Source organism: Microtus ochrogaster, unplaced genomic scaffold (genome assembly GCF_000317375.1).
Source record: "Microtus ochrogaster isolate Prairie Vole_2 unplaced genomic scaffold, MicOch1.0 UNK210, whole genome shotgun sequence".
NCBI classification, from domain to species: Eukaryota; Metazoa; Chordata; class Mammalia; order Rodentia; family Cricetidae; genus Microtus; species Microtus ochrogaster.
Window position 1 is genome coordinate 96,594 of NW_004949308.1, and position 11,189 is coordinate 107,782.

Here is an 11,189-nt window from a genome sequence, read left to right on the forward strand (position 1 = left end):
GTTGAGAATTCTCTGTTCAGCTCAGTGCTCCATTTTATAATTGGGTTGATTAGCCTTTTACGGTCTAGTTTCTTGAGTTCTTTATATATTTTGGATTTCAGACCTTTGCCACAGCTTTCTTATCTCCTGTCCCCTCCCTTGTCATTTCCACTGGAGTCATCTTGTGCGGGGTTGAGTCTGCACGATGGGCCCCTGTGCACTCAGAATCACTGACATTTTTCCAATGGCCACCAGCTATAAAGTAGAAAGAAGCACACCAGAGGCACAGTAGAGAGATTTGCACACCAGCAACACAGTTCTGTGGCCACTGTCCCCAAGGGAGACTCTGCACATAGTCCCCAGAGCAGATCAGGTGGTGAACTTTCGCTGAACCTCCAGATCTGTGCCAACCAGCTAGGACTGCCTACTTTCTCAGGAGATGACCCTGGTCAATGCCTGGCCCAAGACAGGAGTGAAGAGTCTTGGGGACTTCTGGTCTATCACATTTTCTCCCCCTTATCCCTGCTTTTTCCTAATAAACTCCTAAGTGTGTTTGTCAATCTCTGTGGTCATAGGAACAAAAGAATACCTCCACACATACACATGTGTGCGTGTGAGCGCGTGCACGTGCAGGCACATGCACATACACACAATGAACGTAATTTTTAGGTGTAAACATTTTAAAGTAGTTTTTAAATCAAGGTTTATAATTATAAATATTACCATTAGGATAGTAGAGAGGATGCCTCTTCTCCTGCTGAGACCCACCTATACAACCTGGGAACTAGTTTTTTGGCACTGTTTATGACCTCATGAACCAGGCCCAACTACAGCTTATGAAAATGTAGCTCCAGGAGTCTAGCCCACACAGTCTTCTTCGACAAGTAAGGTAGACATTTCTGTACCACCCAGGAATTTAGTGCATAAGAAATATAATCTATGAACCTCCTACAGTTAATAAAAAACCTGTGTTCACCTTCTTAAGATGGTGTACACAATTCAGAAACTATCCTCCAGTCCCTGCCCTTCCTACTGCACTGGATCCATCTGAAACTCCTAGGAATTTTGTTCTGGGGACACATAGCCTCTTGTAACAAGTAGGCTACCTGACACCTCCTGCTTAATTCAACATACACTGCTATGGAACATTCTGCAACAGCTTCTTTTATATCATCCTGGCCTAATTACTTGGCATGCTTTACTTCCGATATTATTGGGTATTGATGTTCAGGAGGGGAAGTGCCATTCTTGGGCAGGGCTTATAAAGTGGGCATTCAATGCTCCATGTATGAAGTAGTGAAAGATTTTAATGAAGCAGAGAGAGATTTCTAGCTTTGCGGGGAGGAGTTTCTGAATGGCTTCCCCTGTGTCATAGGAGGGACTACTGGAAAGGAAACCTCAGCTTCTGCTCATTTCAGGGAGAACCTATTAACAATGAGACACAGGCTATGACTTGTGACATCAGCAGTCCTTCTCTGGAAATTCTGTTGTATCCTGGAGAGCTCTAGGAATCCCTGTGATGTCACTAGTGTTGTAGCAACTCACCTGCCCTCAGGACTTTCATTCAGTGTCTATACAGTTTGTCTATAGACATGTTGTCAACACTGAGGAGTCTACTTGGGAGAGAGAATGGAGAGTATGGAGAGACCAGAGTGAGAAAGAAGGGAGCTGACCTTAGGTCTCACTGGAACACAAGAAGAAATAAATGGTCCTGAGGAAGACATAGTGAGTTCAGGGAAGGAAATATGGAGCTTTCTGGATATGATGGCTTTGAGCCTTCCAGGGCTAGCTTAGTAAGTGGGGTTTTCTGGAACAAAACAGACCTATCTTGCTTCTCTGGATTCCTAAAGGGCCTACCCAGAGCAAGGATTCATGATAGTTAATTTGACATAGTCTGAAAACGCTGTAGCCCTTGTGCTGGGGACCCTCTGCATTTACTCTGAGGGGGAAAGGAAGCACAGAGGAATTAGTGAGATCTCAATATCAGCACTGCACTTTGCCCCCACTGGAATCTTTAGGTTGTGTGCCAGTAATAACAGGAAAAGGAAGGTGCTCTGGTAAAGCCCGAGGATGTCATGTTATACAACAGTCACTAGCAGGGCTGAGGCACCAAATGTGGCTGTCTTCCAGTAACAATAATGTTTCAGACTTTCCAGCTATAGTTGGCACACAGGTCTCCAGTTCAGCCTGAGAAATATTATAGCCAGTGGACCTAGGAGAGAGACAACCCCTTCTTAACTGTTCTAGGTATTCTGGGATGTCATTGGGGATGGCTTTGTGAGTCTAGTGAATGTGTCCTGCCCCTGAATGGCTTCTCTATTAACAAGAGATTATGAAACATCATGCAATAATTTGGGCATCTCTGCACTGCCTAAGTGATTGTGACAGTAGCAAATATCTCCAGACATCTGAAAGCACATGATTGAGGGATCTGAAGCCAAGGTGCAATCTCTGTAGCTTTGAAAACCCTTAGGATGCTTTCCTCTGGGTCACCTTGTGCAGGAAACCATGTAACTTCTGAGAGACACCCATATTCCTATAAAAAGAAGGGAGAACTGACATCCGCAGACAGGGAAACACAGGTCTAATCTTTTAGAACCTGATAGGGTAAAGTCTCACCTGTCAGTCACTTTCTGAATATTCTTCAGTGTGTCAGGTTTGACTGAGACTAGGTGCTGTCCTTTGATTTCTAGAATTGGGTATTACTGAGGTATCTAACCTGTCAGTGTGATATACCATCTGACTGTACATAGTTTATCCCACATCACTCATTTGTTCTGGAATCCAAGACTTCTGGTCAGTTTTCAATCCTGACTGAACATGGTGCTAGCTCTTCATTTCAGGACTGCCAGTAAATTCAAAAGTGTGAAGTAGGGCTCTGGGAGAGGTCTAGGCCAAAGAACCCCAATTATCTCTTTTTTTGTGTCCCCTTCTAGCCTTCTTGTGCTCTGATGAATATTGTAATTTAAACTGGCTGTTTCCCCTTTCCTAAGGACAAGTGCATTGTCACAGGTGGCTCCAGATAAGAAATTTGGCTTTTGTGGAGCTCTAGGCAAAGCACCATAGCAGTGACATACTACATACCCTCCCCATGACGATGCAAAATTTGATTTTCAGGAAATGCCTTTGATATCTGTGTGTGGTCCCTCAATAGCCATTCATCTTTCCTTAAAGAGAAGTGAAGGAGTCACTCTTAATGGGAGTGTTTGCTTTTGTGCTGAGGACTAACCTGGGCATCCACAGTTTGTAGTATCTCTAGCCAGACCTGTCGTGAGTTGACAACATATTTACTAACTTATAACAACTAGAATGAATTCTGCTGAAGTTTGGAGTTAATTTCAACAGTTATAGTACTTATCTTTGTTCTGACAGGAGACCCACAAATTGCCAATCACAACAATGTATTGTACCAACATTGTGAAGCCTCAATGATATGTTTGTTGCCTTCAGGGAACTGATTTTTCTCCCCACCATCTTGACTTAATTTTCTAGAAACTTTCATTCCTCATGTTATAGATTAGGGAACTCAAGAAGAAATTCCTGGAATGTGTTTTGAAGTGAGTCTTCAAATTTCAATACATGAAGTAATGAATATATTCTAATGAAGCAGAGAGAGAGATCTTGCACTTTGTAATGAGAAGGTAACGAAGGTCTTCCCTTGTATTTCTGGGAAGGGCAGTATGGCTTCCAGTGAATTGCAGAAGATATAATTAGTTGGTAGGTGAGAGCTGCTGCTGCTAACTATATGATTGCCTTCTCTGGATATTCTATTGTGTACTGGAGCCCTTGTCATTCCCTGTGAAGTCACCAGTGTTCTGTTCTGGGAACACCAAGTGACTGTGGGAAATTCTTTTAGTGCCCATAGACAGGTGGGCAAGACTGATCAGGGTGCTTGGGAGAGAGAATAGAGAATATGGGGAGACCAGAGAGATGCAGAAGGAAGTTAGCCTTTGATGTCCATGCAAAATATGGAGAAATAAATGGTTCTGGGTAAGGCACAGTGAGTCCTGGGCAGGAGATGGGGAGGTTTCTGGAGGAGGTGGAGCTTGAGTTGGGCCCTCTAGTGGTGGAGCTTGGCATATGGGAGCTTCTGAGAAGCATTGAGCTTATCCTGCTGCTCTGGGTATCTCAACAGCACACAGACAGTAAACAGTTTCTGATGGTTAGGTTGGGAGAACCATGAATTGTCTACCCTGAAGCTGCTTTTATGGGAGATCCTTAATCTCATTCTGAATGGGAAGGAAGGCAAGCAGGAGCAAAGGAGTGACTAATTAGGTCCCTCTCAGATTAAAGTGTTGCTGCACTTCATCATAATGGGTTCCTTCAGTTTCCCTGGGAATGTGATACTGATAAGAAGAGAGGGAAACTCCCCTGGTCATGCACCAAAGTCTCAGACATTCACATGCTTTGGTCCTGGATACAAGTTATTAGGACTTGGTGCTGCTAAACTCTAGGGACAACAGGATTTACCTGCATCATATCAGAAATGAAATGACACTGTCCTCCAAATCTACATGGTCAGGCTAGCTTACGCCTTCCAGGGCCAGGGGACTACATTAGATGGTGGGGTCCATTCCTATCCATGGTGATTAGGAGAGAGATATAGCCCATGGACACAGATTTGAGGATAACTGCCCTGTTCATTGCATTCTTAGCATTTCCTTTTCCTTGGCCGCCTTCTTGGGTCTCATTGTGGACTTTCCTCACCGTATGCTATTCAAGTATACAAGTTCACTTGTCCTTAACTACCTTTAAGCACTACTTGGAATGTACCATTCCATCTATCCACAGTCAGTAAGCAGGGACAGAAGATGACAAAGGTTGAGAAACTCACCATTTGAGCTACAGAGTAAAACATATGAGCGAACTGAGCTGTATGGATTCATGACCAATTGTTACTACAAGAATTTGAACAACAGGTAGTCATTATGCCCAGTTCTCTGCTGACCATATTGACCCCACAGTGTCAAACCAAACTTTCCTAAGTAACAGGAGACTGAACTTCAGGGTGTGCTAAACTATTTCCTGAGTGCATTGCATAGGCAGACCTATGGAGCCTGGGTAGCTGGGAAATTGGGACACAGGTTATTCTTTTTCTCCAAATGAAAATCAGAGCCTGTGGCCTGAATCTCAGCCTGGAGATAGGGACAGTAGTGTGTGAGCTCTCAACATACATTGAAAGAGGTCGCTGCAGGTGTTGGCTTGTGGGACATGCTAGGTGTTGTAAGCTTGTGGTGAGTCTTTGTAGTTGACCAGCAGATAATTGTGTGCCCAAATTTCCTGGCAGGAGATGGAAGGGCCTGGTCCATTCATTTATTACAGTGTGTCACTGGAAGACCAGAGCTCATCACTGCTACGTTCTCATCTTTTTCCTTATACTCTGAGACAGTGTGACCTCCCTGTATTTTATGGGCATCCTGATCATACATGGTATGTGGGGTGGGGGTAGAGGGAATCTGAGTACTGGTGTACTCCTGGGAGCCTGGCATCTGTGGCAGGGCCTGAGGATTTGTCATTCTCACAGTTTTCATGGGATGCCAGTGCTGAAGCCTGGGAGCCACCCTTTGACCAGTACACTTCTTGGCCACTGTGCTAACCTTGGTGGGATGTTGCAGTCCCCTGTGGAGTTTATAAAGCCATCCTGAAGTTGGGTCTGCTCCCTGGAAATACTGGTTGTGTGCTCTGGTCTCTGTGTAGCAATAGGCAGGCACCCAGGAATGAGAATCCCTGTTCTGAAGACAGAAGAAATGTCTTCATGGTTTCCTGGTGTGCTCAGATATGTGGCACAAATTTCTGGGACTTCATAGGGAATGAATCTATATGTCCAAGTCCACTGAGGGTGTTTATGCAACTCTGGATAACTTCTTTTGGACCTCCTCCATCTTCTGGCCTGGGGACAGAATAGTAACTTTAATAAGTTTAATAAGTAAGTTTAATAAGCACCAGGATGCCCCAGTGTATATGTGCTAGTTTGTGGCATCCACTGAGCAGGAGTAGTCCAGGACACAGCCTGATTTAATATGATTCTCGAGTCCTGTGCTCACGGGGTTCTTTTCTCCTGGGGCCATGCCGTACCACAGGCTGAATTCTCTTGAGATGCTGAAAAAGGAGCATAAGCAGGTGATGTTGGACCTGCAGAAATGCCCCATGGAGATCAGCGATGCCTTAAAGAAGTGCAAACAGCTGGGACAGGTGAACAAATCCTACAGACAGGCAAGTGCCTAATTTAGCTTGGTAGGGACTGAGTATGGTCCTTTCTTCTTTGATGCAAAAGGAGGGTTCTCATTCTCGTCTACCTCTTAGCAGGCAGCCTGCTTTGTGGCACTTGGACTCAGTTTTGCTAAGTGTGAAAATATAGTGAACTCCTCCCAGTGGCTTCCTGGATAGGAGCCCCTAGATAGAAAAATGGTTTTCACCACAAAGTGGGTATCAAGCAGCCCAAGGACTCTGGGGCTCTGGTAATGGCTTCACAGAGCTGGTTTCCATGAAACCTGTATACAGAATGTATTCCTGTTGGTACTTCTGTCCTCCTTCAGAGAGTGTTTGCCCTCTACCTGCTCTTGCCTTCCCAATACCATGAACAGTTAAGCACGGTGTGGGCTGCATCCTGTTTTCAGGGTACAGTATTGATTTTGGTGCCAGGGTTTCCAGAAGCAGTTTGAATCTTTCTGGAATTTGGTTATTCTCTGGATTTGGCCTGCCTCTGAGTAATATTGGCTTGGCTACTGTGAGCTCCATTCTTGGGCTGTCTGGTGGTCTGGGACTTTTCAGGGTTGGTGGTACATTGAGGTAGGGATGGTAAATGGAGGCTGTGTGGGGCTCATCATTTTAAGTGGAGTTTCAGTTACCTCTACAGCTGGGTCCTATGATATTTGACTGAGCTGAAAAAAATATTCATGTGTTGAGAGTCAAGAAAAGAAGTCTAGAAGAGAAAGCTGTGGAAGGAGCAGATTGCAATGCAAGAGTCCTGTGAGAAGGTGAAGAAGCTCTTGAAGGAGGTCTGTGAAAAGAGCGGTGACCCCTTTGTTGAACAGCATCAGATAGACATGAGGGACATGCTGCTCACCTGACCAGCCATAAAGAGAAACACCCATGTAACATCCACCAACCCATCTAGACTCCCACCTACACACCATCCAGGTTTTTTTTTCTGTGATCATTTGCAAGTATCTCTGGAGAGTTATTCTCTTGCAAAAGAAAAAAAAAAACTGCATGATTGACAAGGGAACCCTCTTTCTCTGCTAGAAGTCCATTGAAGGAGATGAATCAGTCATATATCACATACCTGCATGTCATTATGGTCAGAAGGCTGCTATGCAAGGAGCTACTTAGGGAGTAGTACAGAGCTTTCGTCCATGAGGTCAGTTACCTATGGCTCAATTCCTTTGCAGGGGTCACATAGAATCACAGGTAGAAAGCAGCTTGCAAAGACAAGAACCCAGTGCCAATGTCAAGTGAGTGGTTCCCTTTGTCAAATTTGGTGGGCAGAGCATGTGGCCTTATTATTTCTTTCTGTATTTAATATGTTCTCTTCCTTTTATTCATCTCTTGGTTCACACTGACAGAAGTCTGAGTATCGACTTGACAATGCAGTTTTCTGTGGGTGTTGCTGGACAGTTCTCCCATGCTGGAGCTTCCCGTCTGGAGATGACTTGACGTCCATAGATGTGGGAAGACGTTGACAGGTGTTGAGATTTAGGAGCTGAAAAGTTTAGCCCAGGCACATTTCTCTGTTGTAGGAATAGTTAGAACCTTCAATATTTCTATTTTATAAGCTCCCATACAGGGTCTACATTCAGTTTCCTGAGGTTGCTCACACCTGGTATCTAATCAAGGTCATGAATATCTGTCATGAATTGTTACTTAGACATTGCTACACTGTTACAATTTTCCAAAATAATGTATCTAGTCAACTGGAGAAATGTGCTGTATTTTTTTGCCCTGCACAGTGTAGTTCTCAGTTCATCTTCTAGCAGATTTTAAAAGCTGAGAAAAAAAAATCTAGGCCCAGGTGCACTTTGACCCATTTTCTTGGGGAATGCTAGGAATGACCTCAGCTGAAAGGTCATGCTGGATTGTCCAGCTGAATAGAGTTGGTTCAGGCTCGTTAGTTAACATAGCAGGTTCCGACCAGGCCTGTCCCCTAACTGCCTTCTTCCTCTAAATCAGGAAATCTCCAGTCTGGATTGAAACAGGCCATAGCCCAGGATGAAAGCCTCATTCAGACCAAGCTGCAGCAGCAGGAGCACTAAGTTTCAAAGCAAGTGAGCCTCCATTTCATCCCACCATGTTTCCCTGGCCAGACACAGGCTGTAGGACTGTGTTGCTTAATCTGCAGCAAGAGAATGCTGCTAGATTAATTTTTGTTTGAGTTTTGTTTGCTTTGGTTTTGTTGGTCTTCCTTGTTATATGTTGAAGTTTGACTATTGTTCTTTTATTGGTTCTTGTTGTTTTGGTATTTTTCTAAGGCTATTCACTATTTATATTGGCTGCTTCCTTTAAGCCCCTTTGAATAAACTGATTTTATCTTTATAATAAAAATGTTTTCCAGCTCGTGTCTCCCAAAACATATTTTTGGTCAGGTATGGTGTCTCACTCCAGTAAACCCAGAACCTCCTGTAAGACCAAAACTCTTGTGTGTCAACCAACCTTGGGCTATATAGTGAGTTCCCAGCCAGTCATGTCTACTCAGAGCTTTGGATGTGGATGGTGTTGCCAACTCCGTGGATATCCATTGCATCATGGAAAAACTACCCATGCAGTATCCTTGTGAACATATATTTAAATATCCCTAAAATACAGCATTTTGTATACACATTTCATGGAATCATCATGTGCACCAAATTAATGAGAAACACATAGATATTAGTCTGTAGGGTCTTGGGAAATGAAAACATTTACTACAGGATTATGAAAAAGATCCAAGGCTCACGTGCCACATGAGGCCATGATGATGTCCCTGCCTGGGCTGCTGCCAAGGACCATGTCCTTGTCCATGGCCATGACATAGCTGTAGGGGCTCTATACTGATATTCTTAACTCCTCTTACTGGTGAGGGCCTTGCAGCCACTTACAGTCTGACCCACTTCCTGTGACCATGTTTTTGTCAAAGGGATATACTCCAACAGGGACATGTGTGTCTAGAAGCCTTGGCTGCCAACTAGGACCATAACCACATCTGGGAAGGGACTGATGATGAGCGTTATGGCTGGTTCCATGGCCCTGCTACAGTCAGGGTTCACATTGATGTTTCAGGCTCATGTTGCCATCAAAGACAGTGGAGATGCCTGGAATCTAGGACAAAACCTGGTGACATTGTGCTGCTGGGTCCACACCAATCTGAAGGACTTTTACTGCCAACTAGGTCCATGGCCTACATCCAGGCCTGGGCTGTAGCCTCGGGTCATGTCTGTGTTCATGTTGCACCAGGATTTGTTTTTGTGTCCATAGACAGTGTTGGCACCGAGGGCCACATAGAAGTAGGTGTTGGTCTGGACTGCCACTTAGGACCATGTTAATGTCCAAGGGTTTTGCTTCTGCCTGGGTCATAAAGATCTGTTGCCACTAAGGGCCCTGGTGTGTCCTCCAGGCCTAAGAGCTTTCAAAAGCCATGTCTGTATCCATTGCTCTGCCACAGCCTCAGTCCATGTTGATGTCAGTGGCTCCTGTTACAATTGAAACAGGATAGGTTAATACAGAGTTAGCCCTACCCTTCACAGTCTGAAGCAATAAGGAGAACTGCACCTGCCCCTCACCAACAGCAGCATTTGAGAGAGTGGGTCCTCTACCTGGACTGAACAGAAGAGTAGAATTGATCCTGTTAGGAGTGGTCCAGGTGAGCTGGCCCTGAGTATGTGAGAGCAGAAGAGCTGTGCCTAACCTCACTTCATCTACCTTATGTTGGCAAAGGTGAGGGGAAAAAAAAGCCTGCCTCATTTGAACGTATGCCACCTGTAGCTTGTGGGGAAAATTGCCTCTTGGACATTGGAACAGAAGACCTGGGACAGACTCTCACCAACTGCAATAGTTGCAATTGCAGGGCTTGCACTTCACCTGGGCAGAATAATTGAACCACCCCTTCTGGTCTGAGTATGGGTAAGTATGCATAAGTCAGATGGAAAGGCATGAGAATAGTTGAACTGGCCCCTCTCCATTCTGCCTGCTGTATTGGGTGAACTAGCTGGAGCAGTGCTGGAGAGCTGGCCTGGGTGGTGAGATAAGGAAAGGTGGTGGGCTAAGAAAACTGCTATCACCCATGCCCAGAGCCAGGGTTAGGAGTTATCCACATTAATATCCTCTTAATCTAGAAACTGCTAGAACATGTGAAGGGCACAGATTGACAGATCCAAAGCTGCAGGATCTCCATGGCACAAGACATCAACAGGATATCCAAGAAAAGTATAGGTGAAGGTCTATTATCTATAGTGTGGAGAAGTCAGGAATTTTCTCAGGCGATCTTGTCTGCTTCCAATTTCCAGGTGGATCTATATATGTTTTTCTTTGTGTTCACCTTATTAGTTAGCTTCCCTAGGATCATGAACTATATAGGCTCATTGTGCTTTGTTTATGGCTAGAATCCTCTTATGAGTGAGTACACACCATATTCATTTTGGGGGGGGGTATGAGTTACCTCACTAAGGATAGTGTTTTCTAATTCCATCCATATGCATGCAAAATTCAAGATGCCATTGTTTTTTACCACTGAGTAGTACTCTAATGTGTAGATAGGCCACAATTTCTTTATCCATTTTTCTGCTGAGGGGCATATAGGTTGTTTCCAAGTTCGGGATATTACAAATAATACTTCGATGAACATAGTTGAACAAATGCTTTGGTAGTATAATTGAGGATCTTTTGGGTATATATACCCAAGAGTGCTATTGCTGGATCCTGAGGTAGGTTGACTCACAATTTTCAGAGAAACAACTACACTGATCTCCAAAGTGGTTGCACAAGTTTGCATTCCCACCAGCAATGGATGAGTGTTCCCCTTACTCCATATCCTCTACATGATAAGCTATCATTAGTGTTTTTGATTTTAGCTATTCTGACAGATATAAGATGGTATCTCAAAGTTGTTTTGATTTTCATTCCCTGATATCTTAAGTTGAACATGTATTTTTTTTTTTTCAGGCTTTCTTTTTTTTAATTTATTTTTTTTATTTTATTGACTTTCATTGAGCTCTACATCTTTTTTTTTCTAACTTAAA